Source organism: Mobula birostris, chromosome 7 (genome assembly GCF_030028105.1).
Source record: "Mobula birostris isolate sMobBir1 chromosome 7, sMobBir1.hap1, whole genome shotgun sequence".
NCBI classification, from domain to species: Eukaryota; Metazoa; Chordata; class Chondrichthyes; order Myliobatiformes; family Myliobatidae; genus Mobula; species Mobula birostris.
Window position 1 is genome coordinate 15,991,006 of NC_092376.1, and position 11,179 is coordinate 16,002,184.

Genomic DNA, 11,179 nt, shown 5'->3' on the forward strand with positions numbered 1-11,179 from the left:
TGCACTTACGATTTTTGAATTTTCTCCCTATCTAAATAATAATCCGCCCGATTACATCTTTGGACTGTGGGAGGAAATTGGAGCACCCGGAGGAAACCACATGGTCACAGGGAGAACATACGGGAATTGAAACTGGGTCGCCTGCTCTATAAAGCACTGTACTAACCAGTACACTACCTTGTCATGCCAAGTCTGCCATGGTTGAATGGTAGAGCAGATCTGATTGGCCAAATAGCCTAATTTGCTCATATGTGTTTTGGCTTACTGTGGTAGTCAGATTTTAATTGGAAGCTGAAATGCATATCCTCTCAACTATCAGGCTGTAGAACCAAAGGGGATAACTTCACTTGCCCCATTATTGAAGTGTTCCCACAACCTTTGACTCACTTTCAAGGACTCTTCATCTCACGTTCTGGATATTTAGTCCTTGCTTGCTTGCTTATTTTTTTATTTATTTATCTATCTATCCATCCATCCTTTATTTCTGTATTTGCATAATTTGTTGTATTTTGCACATTAGTTGAACACCCAAGTTGGTGTGGTGTTTAATTGATTCTGTTATGGATTTATTGACTATGCCCACAAGAATATCTATCTCAGGGTTGTATGGTGACATATCTGTACCGCAATAATAAATTTACTCTGAACTTTGAAATGATAGTACAATATGAAGATCGAAGCAAGCTGCCATTCTTAAGGTGGGAGTTGCAATTAACAGATGACAGGCGTAACTGGGAACAAAGTGAACACAAGGGTGTGTGGTAGAGTGGAGGATTGAAATTGAATGAGAAGTGGGGAGAAGGACAAAAGGTGAAAACAGGAAAAGTAAACCCATTGTCTGAACTTGCTGAGATTAGGTAAAGCAACGACTGATCTAGTTTGACAGCAGGGAGCCATTTCTCGAGTTTATGCTTCATTCAGAGAGCGAGGAATACCAAGTCAGAATGGGAAGAAGAATTCAGATGATAGGGTTATGGAGGCTGATGGTCACAATAGGGGAGCACTGCAGTGCAGCAGTTAGCATAACGGTATTACAGCACCAGTGACCTTGGTTCAATTCCCACTACCGTCTGTAAGGAGTTTGTAGTTTCTTCCTGTGACTGCGTGGGTTTCCTCTTTCCAAACACACACGGATTAGTAGCTTAATCGGTCACATGCGAGCAATTGAGCTGGGGGGGGGTGTGATTCGGTGGGCCAAAATTCAAGTTCAAAGTAAATTTTATTATCAAGGTACATACATGTCACCACATTCAACCCTGAGATTCTTTTTCCTGTGGACATAGGAAATCTATAGGACAGTAACTGTAAACATGATCAATGCACAACAAACTGTGCAAATCAAATATAAATAAGTAGCAAAGAATAATGAGAGCAGGAAGAAACAAGATAGAGAGTCCTTAAAGTGAGACCATCGGTTGTGGGAACACCAGAAATAGAATGAATGCAGTTATCTCCTTTTGTTCAGGAGCCTGATGTTTGAGGGGTAGTAACTGTTCCTGAACCTGGTGATGTGGGTCCTGAGGCTCTTGTACCTTCTCACTGAAGGCAGCAGCAAGAAAAGAGCATGGTCAGGGTGGTGAGGATCTTCGATGATGGATGCTGCTTTTCTATCACAATGTTTCATGTCAAGTGCTGAATAGCTGGGAGGACTTTACCTGTGATGTACCAGGCTGAATCCATTACCATTTGTAGGATTTTCCACTTAAAGGTATAACAGGCTGTAATGCAGCCAGTCAATACACTTTTCTCCTCACATCTATAGAAGTTTGTCAAAGATTTTGATGACATGCTGAACTTCCACAGACTCCTAAGGAAGTAGAGCACTGTTGTACTTTCTTCATTGTGATATTTATATGATGGGTCCAGGACAGGTCTTCTGAGATGGTGCCACCCAGGAATTTAAAGTTACTGACCCTCTCCACCTCAGGTCATCCAATGGTTACTGGCTCATACACCTCCGGTTTCCCTTTCCCGAAGTCAACAATCAGTTCTTTGGTCTTGTTGATATTGAATGAGAGGTTTTGTTATGACACCACTCAGCCAAATTTTCAATCTCCCTCCTGAGTGCTGACTCATCATCATCTTTAATACCGCCCACAATAGTGGTGTCATCAGCAAACTTGTGTATGGTGTTGGAACTGTACTTTAGTCAAATCGTCATAGGCATAAAGTGAAAAGAGCCAGAAGGGTCTTTTACCGTGAAAAGAAAATATGGACTGAAGCGATGGTTTTCACCCTAATGTGGAGGGAACCATGTCATAAGCAGTGAATATGGAAGATTCAGTCAGATTTATTTAATAATAATAATAATAATAATAGGCATCCTGCAAAGGATAAAAATAGGCATCATACAAGCTGTATCGGCCCTTGCTCTTCCCTTGGACAACATCAGTGTCGTGGAGAGGGGAGACTTGCAACATGGGCAACTGCCGGTCTTCCATACAACCTTGCCCAGGCCTGCGCCCTGGAGAGTGAAGACTTTCCAGGCGCAGATCCATGGTCTCACAAGACCAATGGATGCCTTAAAAAAAGGCAGGAGACAGGGAGGAATTGAAATGTGCAGAGGGAGCTAAAGGAGAAGATCAAAGTGGCTGAAGAGGAATATAGGAGAGAGCTGGAGAACAAGCTTAGGCAGAGTATCTGTGCATTCATATTGCTACTGTGACCCGGTAATTTCCGTTGGGATCAATAAAGTGTCTATCTATCTAGTAATGGGGGAGCAAGGAAATGGCAGAAAAACCTACTAAGTATTTTGCGTCCATCTTCACTGTGGAAGACACCAGCAGTATGTCTAGAGATAGCAGCATGGATCAAAGATTGGCTGCCAGATAGGAGGCAAACACTGGGAATAAACGGAGCATTTTCTGGTTGGCTGCCAGTGACTGGTGTGCCACAGAGGTTAGCGTTGGGACCACTTCCTTTCATGTTAAATGTAAATGATTTCAATAAAGGAATTGAGGAATTCTGCAGACACTGGAAATTCAAGCAACACACATCAAAGTTGCTGGTGAACGCAGCAGGCCAGGCAGCATCTCTAGGAAGAGGTACAGTCGACATTTCTTGACAGTCCTTCCAGGTGAGGTGACACTTCACCTGCGAGTCGGCTGGGGTGATATACTGCGTCCGGTGCTCCCGATGTGGCCTTTTATATATTGGCGAGACCTGATGCAGACTGGGAGATCGTTTTGCTGAACACCTACGCTCTGTCCGCCAGAGAAAGCAGGATCTCCCAGTGGCCACACATTTTAATTCCACATCCCATTCCTATTCTGACATGTCTATCCACGGCCTCCTCTACTGTAAAGATGAAGCCATACTCAGGTTGGAGGAACAACACATATTCCGTCTGGGTAGCCTCCAACCTGATGACATGAGCAATGACTTCTCTAACTTCCGCTAATGCCCCACCTCCCCCTCGTACCCCAACCGTTATTTATATACACACATTCTTTCTCTCACTCTCCTTTTTCTCCCCCTGACTATACCCCTTGCCCATCCTCTGGGTTTTCCACCCCTCCCCCTTTTCCTTCTCCCTGGGCCTCCTGTCCCATGATCCTCTCATATCCCTTTTGTCAATCACCTGCCCAGCTCTTGGCTCCATCCCTTCCCCTCCTGTCTTCTCCTATTAAGTGGTGGGCAAGCTGTTGGAGAAGATCCTGAGAAGCAGGATTTATGAGCATTTGGAGAGACATAATCTGATTAGGGATCATCAGCATGCAAGTCGTGCCTTATGAGCCTGATTGAATTCTTTGAGGATGTAACAAACACATTGGTGAAGGTAGAGCAGTAGATGTAGTGTATATGGATTTCAGTAAGGCATTTGATAAGGTTCCCCATGCAAGGCTCCTTCAGAAAGTAATGAGGCATGAGATCCAAGGAGACTTTGCTTTGTGGATCCAGAAGGCAAAGTGTGGTTGTGGATAGTTCATAGACGGTGACCAGTGGTGTTCCATAGGGATCTGTTCCGGGACCCTTCCTCTTTGTGAGTTTTATAAATGACCTGGATGAGGAAGTAGAAGGGTTAGTAAGTTTGCTGATGATACAAAAGTTGGTGATGTTGTCATAATTCATTCATTATGTGACATGTTATATGATGTTGGCTCTCTTGTACTAACTGAGGACCAGCTAACAGGTATGGGTGCTTCAGCACAGCTTCCTGTTGTGTAGTTGAATACATTCAGGTCAGTAGTTCAGCAGTAGACAGTGGATCTGAGTTCATCGTGCACATGGCCCTCATCTTTAGGCCACAGAAGAGAAGGATGAACCTACTCCATCTCCCAGTGGTCAACTTTTGTAATTCCACTTCCCATTCCCATTCCAACATGTCAGTCCATGGCCTCCTCTACTGTTACGATGAGGCAACATTCAGGTTGGAGGAGCAACACCTTATATTCCGTCTAGGTAGCCTCCAGCTTGATGGCATGAACTTCGATTTCTCAAACCTCTGGTAATGTCCCCCCATCTCGTTCACCATTCCCCATTCTTATTTCCCTACACCTCCCTCTGGTGCTCCTCCTCTCTTCTTTCTTCCATGGCCTTCTGTCTCCTATCAGATTCCCCCTTCTCCAGCCCTGAATCTCTTTCACCAATCAACTTCCCAGCTCTTTACTTCACCCCACCCTCCCCTCCTCCCAGTTTCACCTATCACCTTGTGATTCTTCCTCCCATCCCACCCCCCACTTTGACTCCTCATCTTTTTTTTTTCTAGTCCTGATGAAGGGTCTCAGCCCGAAATGTCGACTGTACTCTTTTCAATAGATGCTGCCTGCCCTGCTGAGTTCCTCCAGCATTTTGTGTGTGTTGCTTGGATTTCCAGCGTCTGCTGATTTTTCTCTTGTTCGTAAGTAGGATGAACCAATTGTAATGAGTGGCATCTCAAGACTGGTGATAAAGAACAATCACAAAAGTGGAGGGAGAGATGGAACTAGTCGGAATGTACATTGGACGCTTGAATTTCAGTGTGGCAGCTCATTCATATGTGGAACCTTCAAACGCTGCAGGGGAGATTAACCAGGGTGCTGCCTGGATTGGAGTTCAAAGTTCAAAGTACATTTATTATCAAAGTATGTATACATTATACAACCTTGAGATTTGTCTCCTTACAGGCAGCCACAAAACAAAGAAACCCCAGAGGAACCCATTAAAAAAAAGCCTGCCAACACCCAATGCGCAGAGAGAAAACAAATCATGCAATCATTTGGAGTAAGCAAATAGCATTCAAAACTGAGGTTTTACGAAACCACGAGGCCAGGCATCACTGCAGATGGAGCAGGCCACAGCCTCAGTCTCAGTTCAGCGCAGAGCCGAGTAAACATCACAGGGAGCACAGCCGCAAAGCCAGGCTTCACTTCAGCCTCAGTTTAGAGTAGAGCAGTGAGCAGAACCTGCCCATCCCTCGCCTCTGGTCTTGACACCCTGGCCTTTACAATCTATCCCAGTGCTTATATCATCCAAACATTGGGTCATTCCTCGCTCTTGGACAGCCCTGGGGTGTGGACCCTGTCACTACAGTTCAGCACATACCCGATCTTTCCAATTCGGCCCGGTGCTTAAATCGATCAGAAGTCAGACCCTTCCTCGTTCCCACCTCTGCTTGCCTCTTCCATGCCTCGCCTTCACCTCCACCTCCGCTCAACTAGCTTCTGCATGCCTCTCCATTGTTAGCGGTGATCACTATTAGTCAAATGTTATTAATAAGGTGTTTAGTAGTTATCATTGTTTTGTGTTTTGCCACCAGTAAGTAGTCACTGGGCTTCACCAGTGCCATCTGAAACCAGAAGAGGACATGACTGTGAGGGAAGATTGGGGTAGAGCTTTTCTCTTTGGAGTGGAGGAGGATATCATGTGACTTGGTAGAGCTGTATAAGATGTTAAGAGGCATTGATAGAGTGGACAGCCAGAGTTTTCTCCCTGGGTGGTAATGGCCAATATGGGAGGACTAACTTTTAAGATGATTAGAGGTAAGTGTATGGGGGATGTCAGGGGCAGGTTTTTTTTACACAGAAAATGATATGTGCCTGGAATGGTGGTAAAGGCAGTTACATTAAGGATATGTAAGAAACTCTTAGGCACATGGATGAAAAGAAATCAGGAGGCTATGTGGAAGGGAAGGGTTAGATTGTTCTTGGAATGGGTTAAAATGTCGGCACAATATTGTGGGCTGAAGGGCCTGTACTGTGCTGTACTGTTTTATGTTTGTAGGATGTCTGCAAATCGGGCATTTGCAACCTTGGGACAATCTGCAGTGGGAGAATAGAACCAACGTGATTGCTCTACTAGGGATTGGTAAAGCCCTGAAGGGCCAAATGGTCTTTTGCATTATAATAAGACTGATGGTATCGTGATGGTAGTTTGTGCACAGTAAAAGAGAAGGTGGTCCTTGTTAAGATATCTGGGTGATGATCAGAGATGGACAAAAACAATGTAACCATAAGACAGTAGAAGCAGAATAAGGCCATTTGGCCCCTCAAGTATGCTCCACCATTCTATCACTGCTGACTGTCATCTTTCTCAACCCCATTCTCAGCCTTCTGCCCGTAACCTTTGATGCACTTCCAAGTCTTCATTGTATCCTACTTTAAAATCTCTCCTGGACCCCTCACATTGTTGACTTAATGAAATTATATCACAAGTATTTGAAATCCAGACCACTTTACTGTCAGACTTTATAATATTGCGCAGTTCAGTGTCCCACAGTGTGGGCAGCTTTGTGTTGTGTGAATTATTGTTTGCATTATTTCCAGGTTTACAGGACATAACTGGGTCAGTGAGGCAGTGAGCATCCATGTCTGAAGGTGCGAGAAGACCATTGCAATATTTATTTATGGACTTTTATAATTGGTGAGAATAACATCCACCTTAAACTTAATTACACTGGTGTTGAATATGATCAATTGAATTAGAGTACCACTTCTGGACTGCTCGTAACTCTTCAAATAAAATACTACTGAAATTCCTCGTCTTCACTGACGGTGTTCTTATCATGTGGCAATTAAATTGATATGGTTTGAAATTTGTCAATTTGTTTATTATTGTCACACATACAGCAAAAAAACTTTGTTCAGCATGTCATCGATACAGATCATTTCACTGTATCAATACATCAAGGTACAGTAATAAGGGAAAAGCCGTAACAAATGCAAAATAATAGACTGCAGAGTTTTCCTTTTGTTCTAATTGTGCCCTACCTTGTAAAAGCTGTGTATATATTTTTGTGATTATTGTCTATGTGATGCTGCAAGTAAGTTTTTCATTGCACATGTGCATGTGACGGAGTGAGTATTGCCCGCAGACAATAAGATGCAAGGCAGATTGTGATGTCAGGAATCTTTCTTATTGTACTAGAGATCTAGTATGATAAGATGGATTCTTTCAATAGTATTCTGTATTCAATAGTTTTTAAACAATGGGAATAGAAGCTGTCCTTGAGCCTGAAAAAACATGCTTCAGGCGTTTGTATCTTCTGCCTGATGGCAGAAGTGAAGAGAGAGAATATCTGGGTGGATGGGGTCTTTGATTATATTAGCTGCTATACCAAGGCAGTGAGAAGTATAGACAAAATCCACGGAGAGGAGGCTGGTTTTTGTGATGCATTGAGCTCTGTTTATAACTCTGTAGTTTCTGGTATGGGGATGCGAATGCACAGGATTGAAAAAGAAGAGTTTCAGAGGGTTTTAAACTCAGCCAGCTCCATCAGTGGCAGCATCCATCATTAGGAGCCCACCATCAAGGACATGTCCACTTCTCATCTCTACCATCAGGGAGAGGTTTACAGGAGCCTGAAGACACACGTTCCACGTTTTACAAGCAGCTTCTCCTCTGAATGGACCACCTCACTTTTTGCAGTAATTATTTTCTGCATTTCTTTTCTAACTTACAATAATTATTTCTGTACTTCGCTGTATGTACTGCTGTCACCAAACGACAAATTTCACAACAGATGTAAGTGATAATAAACCTGATTCTGATTCAATTGCCACGCCAAGCTGTCATGTGTCCGAATAGGAGGCGTTCCATGGTACACCTTAAAAAGTGTAGCATAGTGGTTAGCACAATACCTTACAGTACCAGTGACCCAGGTTCAATTCCTGCCACTGTCTGTAAGAGAATTGTACATTCTACCCATGACTGCGTGGGTTTCCTCCGGGTGTTCTAGTTTCCTACCACAGTCCAAAGTTGGTAGGTTTCATTTCATAGCTTGTCACACCAGCCAGCCACTCTAGTGTTGTTTGGTTGACGTTGAGCAGGTCAGTGTCAGCTAAACCAGGTGAGAGTGGGCAGTTGCGCAGAACGTGTTCAATGTTCCGCACCCTTTCACCACACTCACAGGATTCGCTGGTCTTTAAACCCCACTTCACCATATTGTCTCCCGTCCTACAAACTCCCGCTCGCGCTCTGTGGAGAGTGCAACATTTCCGTCTGTCAAGCAGTGCTCCGTCTGGCAACATTTCTGTGGGGTCTTGCACTGTATTGTTTGGTGGGGTTCTGGCTTTGGTCATTGTAAATTGTCCTGTTACTAGGCTAGGGTTAAATTGGGAGTTTCTGGGCTCAAAGGGCCAATTCTGCATGGCATCTAAATAAATAAATACATAAGGGATAATTAAATAAATATTGGTGAGGGTCAAAGGCCACATGCTGAATGTTTTTAGCTTCGAATGCCCTTGTTTCGTTTCTAAATTCTGACTTTGTACATTGCCAAGTGAACTGCAGGTGAACATGGTTTCTTATTTTCTCTTCTTTTAAAACAACCTGGATGCTGTTGCCTCTTCTGAGTTGAGCAATTGCCTTGGCAACTTCAGAGGGCAAATAAAGAGTTAGAAGAAAAATGGAGAACCAGTAAAGCATTTAGTCCCATCAACCTTCCTTCCCTTGCTATATGATCTTGGCCAATCTGCACTAGACCTCAACTTCTCCTCTGCAGATGTTCCCTGTGGTCCTCAATTCTTCAATTGATCAGCTGAATTTTGGGTGAAATGCATTGTAGGGAGTTCTGATAGAACTGTACTCAAGGCTCTGTTCTTTCAGTAACTCTCAAAAAGTATTGGTAGTATATTTAACTTCACAGAATCATAATAAAGTCTAATGTATCCATGCCATGTGCCCACTCTTTCTTTCCACAATGTCACTGCTTAATTTTCAGAAGTAGCAACAGAAGAATTTCATCCTCTTCTCAAGCAAGTGGTGATGTGGAGACACGTCTCTACCAAAGGAGGTGTAAGGTGCTTCCCCCAATCTGCTAACCTGCAGGTCACCCTTGGGCTAGGTGTAGCACCTGCCTAACTCCTCCAATCAGGCTCACGTGAAGCCATGGGAACAGGCAGTGGATGGTTGTATGAGCAGCTAGTGCACATCACAATTCCTGGTTATGCGACCACTGATGGCAGACAATCTCTGGACTATTAATAATGGCTGGGGTCACCCGTCTTGTAAAGGCACGCTCAGAAGAAGGCAATGATAAACCACTTCTGTAGAAGAGTTTGCCAAGAGCAATCATGGTCATGAGACCACAATCACCTACATCACACAACGTGGTACATAAAGACGATGATCTCAAGCAACACACACAAAATGCTGGAGGAACTCAGCAAGTCAGATAGCATCTGTTGAGGGGAATAAACAGCCTACATTCTGGGCCAAAAACCTTTAACAGGACTTGAAGTGAAGGGGGCAGGTTCAGAATAACGTAAGACCATACGACATAGAAGCAGAATTAGGCCATTCAGCCCATCGAATCTGCTCTGCCATTCCATCATGCCTGATCCTGGATCCCACTCAACCCTATACACTGCCTTCTCGCCATATCCTTTGATGCCCTGACCATAATCAGGAAACTATCAACTTCCGCTTTAAATATACCCACGGTCTTGGCTTCTACTGTAGTCTGCAGCAGAGCATTCCACAGATTCACTACTCTCTGGCTTAAAAAAAATCCTCCTTACCTCTGTTCTAAAAGGTCGCCCCTCAGTTTTGAGGCTGTGCCCTCTAGCTCCGGATATCCCCCACCACAGGAAGTATTCTCTCCACATCCACCCTATCTAGTCCTTTCACCGAGGTTCCCCCACATTCTTCTAAATTCCAGTGAGTACAGGCCCAAAGCTGCCCAACGCTCCTCATATGTTAACTCCTTTGTTCACGGAATCATCCTCGTGAACCCTCTAGACTCTCTCCAATGACAACTCATCCTTTTGGAGATTTGGGGCCCAAACTGATGGAGGGAGGGGCGGAAATTTGAGCTTGGCAGGTGAAGCCAGGTGAGAGGTAAAGTGGGTGGGTGTGGCGGGGGGGGGGTTGAAGTAAAGAACTGGGAGGGGATAGGTGGAAGAGGAAAAGGGCTAACGAAGAAGGAGTCTGATAGGAGAAAATAACGGAGCAGGCAAAGGAAGAAAGGAGAGGGGCACCAGAGGGAGGTGAGGAGAACAGAAAGTATGAGAGGGGATTCAGAAAAGGGAATGGAAAATGAGAGAAGGGGAGGGGTGAGAAATGACCAGAAGTTATTGAAATCAATGTTCATGCGGTCAGGGTGGGGGCTACCGAGACAGAATATGGGGTGTCGCTCCTCCATCCATTATGGTAGTAGAGGAGGACATGAACAGACATGTTGGAATGGGAATAGGAAGTCAATTTGAAACGTGTGGCCACGGGGAGATCCTGCCTTTTGTGGCTATGGAGTGAAGGTGCTTGGCAAGGCAGTCCCCCACTCTATGTCTGGTCTTACTGATGTAGTGGAGCCTGCAGTGGATACAACAGGTAACCCCAACAGACTCACTGGTGTATTGTCGCCTCAGCTGGAAGTACTGTTTGGGTCCCTGAATGGTGAGTGAGGGTGGCAGTGTAGGGGCAGATTCTCCATCTAAAATATAATGGACTCAAATGGCACTTGCAATCTGTCACCTCTCTACGAAACGGATCGTAACCTTTCCTCAAGTGTGTGTGTGATTGGGTCATTCTTTGTGCAGTGAACTTACTAAAGAAAGGTAGATACTTTGACAACATCTGGAGGGGCTTCACACCTTCTGCAATTGTTTGAATTGTAATAACTGATGTGTGTGGTGAAATTATACACAGTATAGGGATGTGTGAGAATTGTCAATCAGTAAATGTTGGTGCATGGCCAAGTGGTTAAGGCGTTCATCTAGTGATTCGAAGGTCGCTAGTTTGAGCCTTAGCTGAGGCAGCATGA

At 44.4% G+C, this 11,179-nt stretch overlaps 1 protein-coding gene across 3 annotated transcripts in view; it reads left to right on the plus strand.

Moving 5' to 3' along the window:
• The window catches only part of LOC140200022 (uncharacterized), an 80,782-nt gene extending 72,810 nt beyond the window's left edge, over window positions 1-7,972 (plus strand). For all 3 annotated transcript variants that reach the window (XM_072262653.1, XM_072262655.1, XM_072262654.1), the window contains one exon: window positions 6,744-7,972. The gene's annotated coding sequence lies outside the window, so the exon portion shown is untranslated. The remainder of the gene's footprint in view (window positions 1-6,743) is intronic.
• The last annotated feature ends 3,207 nt before the right edge of the window (window positions 7,973-11,179 follow it).